The sequence below is a fragment of the Mercenaria mercenaria genome, chromosome 10, assembly GCF_021730395.1.
Source record: "Mercenaria mercenaria strain notata chromosome 10, MADL_Memer_1, whole genome shotgun sequence".
NCBI lineage: Eukaryota > Metazoa > Mollusca > Bivalvia > Venerida > Veneridae > Mercenaria > Mercenaria mercenaria.
Window position 1 is genome coordinate 51444229 of NC_069370.1, and position 6001 is coordinate 51450229.

At 34.8% G+C, this 6001-nt stretch overlaps 1 long non-coding RNA gene across 1 annotated transcript; it reads right to left on the reverse strand.

Annotated features, from left to right (window-relative positions):
* Positions 1-609: 609 nt before the first annotated feature.
* Positions 610-3191, reverse strand: LOC123561590 (uncharacterized). Its single transcript, XR_006688460.2, has 2 exons — positions 3045-3191; positions 610-1929 (listed from the first exon to the last, which is right to left on the reverse strand). It is a non-coding gene; the product is annotated as an uncharacterized LOC123561590 (long non-coding RNA).
* Between the last annotated feature and the right edge of the window lie 2810 nt (positions 3192-6001).

A 6001-nucleotide genomic window follows, 5' to 3' on the forward strand; every position in this document is an offset into this window, starting at 1 on the left:
ATTACGTTAACGAGATGGTCAGCAAACATGCTGAAAAAGCTTTTTCGAACTTCAGTGCGAACTTTCAAAGTTATGAACGTTGTTCAAATCTGTAGCCAACTTTACAACAGAAAAGAGTTGAAAGATTACATATAACAAAATGCTCCTAGACGTTATGATATCAGGTTTGATTTTTTTAAAATATAAAAATGTCTTTATTTTACCTAACCAGAGTTCCCGGATTCGGTACTAGTTCTAACCTGTTCTCCGCAAGAAACTGCCAAGAGTTTGAGGACGAAACCAACGACCGAAGGCTTGTGTGGCGGACAATTTAACGTCTAGACCACCGTTCCCATTAATTTGACATGTGTATATGTTCAGTAGATCATATGGGCAGTCAATGCTAAAAATAGGTTTACTATGTTGCAAAAGTTTTGATATTATTTCCTAATTAAGTTCAAAATATACATGACTCAACACAAACTACTAGAATGGTATCAATTTAGTAAACCACATGTCATTATACGTTAACAATAGAGTCGCTTTCAATGACCGGTCAGCTCAACGACAAAACATACTTATGAAGAAATGTTTATCACTGTTTTCATTATACCAAGTTAACACTGAATATCACATTTTGTTCCTTTTATTATGTCTTTGTTAGTACTATTAGAAGTTATTATTGTTATTAACAATACTGTTGTTTTAAGTTATTTAATAAAATTATGATGAAACTCAACTAAACTAAATAAAAACAAACAACTTTGCAAATTTTATCGTTTTTGTCCCATGTCACTCACTGAATATACCGTCCATTTTAAAACTTATTATGTGCTTTGCGTTAAGGCAGGACACTGTTCCTTCAATTCCCTCATCTCGCTTTGTAGCTTAATTGTTTACCTGTTTTGTCTAAAGAGTAATCTTTCGTATTAACGATTTCGTCTGAAGTGTTTATCAACGTTTTCCATAGCACGGGCATCAACATCTTTTACATCTTCGTGTCAATTTCTCCAACATTCTTTTTAACAAAATCCAGTTTGCCCAGGCAAGTATTCATAATAAAATCCGTTGGTAGAGATTGTCCAGTGTTACTTGCATGTATTGCTACGGATTGTAGAGACCATAACCATTTAAGCATTCATGGTTATTATACAATTTGGCTGAATATTAGAATATTGTTAGTAAGTGTTTGCACGAGTTAACATTAAATCATTATAAACTTGTAAACAGGTACTGTTCAAAACAAACGTATATACATCGTTTCTTTTACTTCTTGTTGCATTTGTTTCTTCTTTAAAACTGTTCGTCGTTCGATTTTTCTTTGTTTCCTTCCATTACGCATAAAATCAATTATCTATATATCTCAAAATAAATTCTAATATTTAAAGATAATTCCTCGGCGAATATAATACATCATACTGATTTGTCTTGACCTTGAACTTCACAATAGTATTCAATGATATATTCTAAATCAAAGGTACATGTATGTATAATAACTTCATCAGTAAATAAATGCACATATCTTTCTCAAATAATTTCCATAAATTTTATCTCTCATAGTTCAGACAGAAATAGGTGTGCACTGCAACTTTTGTTATAAATTGTAATATCCTCAAAAGTCTGAAATATTTATCAATATTTATTATCACCTCGCAACACGGACAGTAGAAATTCCTTGCCGATGACTTGGTTAGATCTGCAACGACAATTACTACCTATAAATCCACACCATCTGTACACACCATTGCCAGAGAGACGTCCACATCTACCTTGACGATTCTTTGAAACACGTCTCGTGTCAAAACAGTGTAGTCTATGATTGCGGTCCCGAAACACTCTACATAGTTGACAAGATGCTTTCATAGTATCGCTTGAAATTAATAACATTATGACTAAAATATGTGTTATCTTCAAACGCATGTTGACTCCTTTTTGTTTAGATGATTGTGCCTAAAAAGAAAAACAAATACGTTAATGGTCGTTTTGTTTCATTTTGACAATCTTTATGAAAATGCAGCATCTAAGAATGCTGACGCCTACAAAGCGGACTCTAGACTGATACTTATTAGATTGACACGATGACTGCCAAATTATAAAATGACGACAAATAGAATATTATCATACCTCGTTTTTATTGCAGATAGAAAATACCCCTCTTACGATTGCTAGAAAACTATGTCTTTCTGTTTTATTTCTATTGGTCTGCTGTCAGAGAAACATTGTATATTTCACAGTATCGATGCAAATGCATGAAAAAAGAATGGAACTATTCTTTTTAACTAACCTGTTTTCCATATACGTTTGTGAAATACTCGCATATTAAATTGCATTTATTTTCTTTTCGGTGTAATATAAAAACAATGATATTACTTTTCTAGGGACAGTAATATTGTCAACATATGGAGACATAGAGTCAGCGTTGGCTCCGCCTTAATTAAAAGAAGTCTCCTCACGTTGACAATTTTGCCTACCCCGCTCATTGTAATGTTATATCAATATACTGGACCCGTTTTCAATGAAGCAGCCATCTTTTTCATACAATCCGATAAACTAAGGATGATTAAATATTTTTCCATAGAACATATTTCCAATCTACCTATATCTATTTTTTATAATTGTGTTATCAAATTATAAATCCGCATAAAGTAAAATAAAGGTTTATATAAACATTACACATGTGAACCAGATGCGTTTGTTCTTTCATTTCTAATATTTTAGCCAGCCTGTACAAATGTATATTTGGCCAATTAGCCTCAAGAATGTATTTATATTAATTGGAGAATATATAATCAATTTTATACCTCTGTTCACCTGAGGTAACTGCTTTGGCTAATAGATCTACCAATTTAATAGATGTATATGTATGGTTCAATAAGCAAACACGAAAACATTTTATTTACATGGTTTGCTAATCTAGTATGTGTAGATCTATTAAATGCAGTTTTACATTGTCCATACTTCCTTGTTGTTAAGATGTAAACAATATTTACATCTGAATCATTTTGTGAATAAACAAACTGAAAAAGCTTACTACAACTCATATTTGATTTAAGGAGTACACTTACCTGATAGTACAAATATTTTTCCTTCCTGTCATCAATGACCTTACTTTCACCTTTACAAAATTTTACAACCTCTTTTCGTCCACTTCGGTTTAGAATTACTACAAAGCTGCACTGGGCAAACAACTGTTAATAATTCAAACTGTCAACATGTTTACATTCATCATGCTGCAAATATGGTCAAATAAGTAGCTGAAAACTGGCAGTAGGTGGTCTATGAATGTGCACATCAACTTCTGCATACCAAAATGTTCGTCAGAATATGTAGTTTTCAGAACTGCCTGATGCCAGTTTCTAGTCACTGGGCAAAGTCCTCAAATTCAAGATGGCCACCAACATGGCCGCTGATACATGAAAAAGATACCCAATGCATAAAATTGCAAAATAAAAACATTTAACTGTTGTAAATTATTTTAAAGTTATTATAAAAATGTGAAAGTTATAAATCTGCAAAATTATATGCATTTATCGATATGAAATACAACTTTTTGACACATTTTATACCAATTTTATATGGACTAAAATGTGATGAATACTATTTTCTTGAACATACGGTCAATATACTTTGTTTGTATTCCTCTATTTACTGTTGTTCCTTACACAATGCAATCCCATGTTGAATAAGTGATAATAAATTGTAATAACATTATTATTTTGTTAAAGGATACATTCGAATTATTGATAATATATATATTTAAGAGGGTGGGGTAATTCAATATAGAATATATCTAATAACTAATATCTAATAGGTAAAAAAAAAATTGATAATCATCTTCAGTTATGTTTACATCCTACTATAGTTTCATTATCAACACAATGTTTAAACTACGAAATATATACTTAAATGAAACGTACCAACTTTATTTAAAAAATGGCCGCCAAGATGGCTGCCGCAATGTTTTTGCTATGACTTATATTTTATACCGGCAGCAACACCTTTGAAGACTCTGCTATAGCTTGTTGATTTCGTTGTGTTATAACAGTCGTACATTATGTGGATTACTTAATTAAATTGTGATTTATAGAGTAAACTGCAATATTGTTTTTGATATTTATAAAATGAACGAAACAGAACATAAGTATATACATCCATACCAGATATAAGTTATAAATGTAAATATTTAATAAATGGATCTTTCCCCTACATCAAATACACAGTGAAAAAAACACTGCTTAATCAAATTATCTAGATCAAGGGAAACTTTCCCTTACACCAAAGTTACAGGAAATAACGAAATTGTCCGCTCTTCTATTGGAAATACAGGGCCTGAGTATTTTTGGCTGTTAGGGTCAAAACACACGTTGTGCACGTTCCAATAATGTCTGCCACTGTCTGGGCAGTCATGCCCAACAAATGTTGGCTGCCTAATCTGGAAATACCATGGGACAAACTGCCCAACAAATGTGGGCTGCTAAATCTGAAAACTCCATGGGACAAAATGCCCACCAATGTGGGCTGCCAAATCGGAAAACCCCATGGACAAAATGCCCAACCAATGTGGACTGCCAAATCTGAAAACCCCATGGGACAAATGCCTAACAAATGTGGGCTGCCAAATCTGAAAACCCCCATAGGACAAAATAATGAGCATTCGACTCCAGCATTAACAAACTATCGGGAATTTATTATTTCCAGTCGGTGTCCTGGTGAATACTCAAAATGGCCTGGACATTCCCTGCCAACCATGCGGTAAATGCATGGAAATAGATCCTTGAGAACATACACTATACAAAATGGTAACCTCCTTGGCTTAATATCTTACATCATATAAAATTTACAAGGGCAATCTCCCCTTTGTTAAACATCCTAAACTGACCAATCATAAAATAGGCAATTCATGTACATTATATACAATTACAAGTGTAACCTCCCCTGTTTTATATATCATGAATTGATCGGTTGTAAAATTTCACCTACATCATGTATAATTTACAAGAGTACTCCCCTGTGTAATTCAAAATATAAATATAAAAACTAAGACTCCTACCGTGATCATCACGGAGGACATTCTACCTTATAACTCTGAGAGGGTATGTTGCGTTGGGGTTGGAGCGACTTTAGAACTTATAGTCGGACTTGAACTATCTGCGTCTGTACTGGAGGCAAGCCTCTCTGTACGTTTGGGAATTGACTCCCTAGTAGCCTTAATATTTGGACATTCCTTATGCGGCGACAGATTGCCCTGTAATGCATTATGGCACTGTTGAAATTCCTTAGCACGTTCTAATCACGAGCGTATTTTAGTTTGAGATGGATCACATGTTCAGCTGCACTTACGTCCCGCATTCCATAACAAAAACAGGTTACAGCCTGTGATTCTGTCAATGCCTGGTCAACGGATGGAAATGCCTCAGTAGCTATTCTAACACCCTATATCACCAGTCGTCAAAATTCTCATCCGGGCATTGTGTAGCAAACTAAAGCTGGACTAGATATCTTTCAGTGGGGCGGGGAAGGGGTGGGGGGGGGGGGCGTGTTAAAGCCTCAAAATCCGTTCAAATTCTATAATTAGTTCTGCATAGGAGATGTTTTGCCTAAGTGATATTGAGTTTGAGAAGAACTCCCCCGCCTTCCCGGAAAGGTTCAATTCTATATGAAATTTGCTCTGTTCTTCCCCCACTTATTATAACGTGCATATGTTTCAAGCTTATGACGGAAGGCTCGCCAACTTGAGGTGCCATCATATGGTGGCAGTTTTGGCAGCTTAAAGTCTCTTCTTGGAATTTTCTTTTGGTCTCGCAGAAGTTTGTGCGAGGGCAACCCCATTTTGGTTCATAAACCGCACACCCGAGCTATTATAGTCTTGCAAACCAGAATTACTGGGGAGCACGTAAGGCGCCTGCTGTTGAGTCCCCAATAGCCGATAGGGGGCCCAAGTTTCATGGTTCAAGATCGAACCATTGGTTGGTAAATTGACTGGAGCCACAGCACTGACTTGATGTTCGTAAGGCGTTGTATC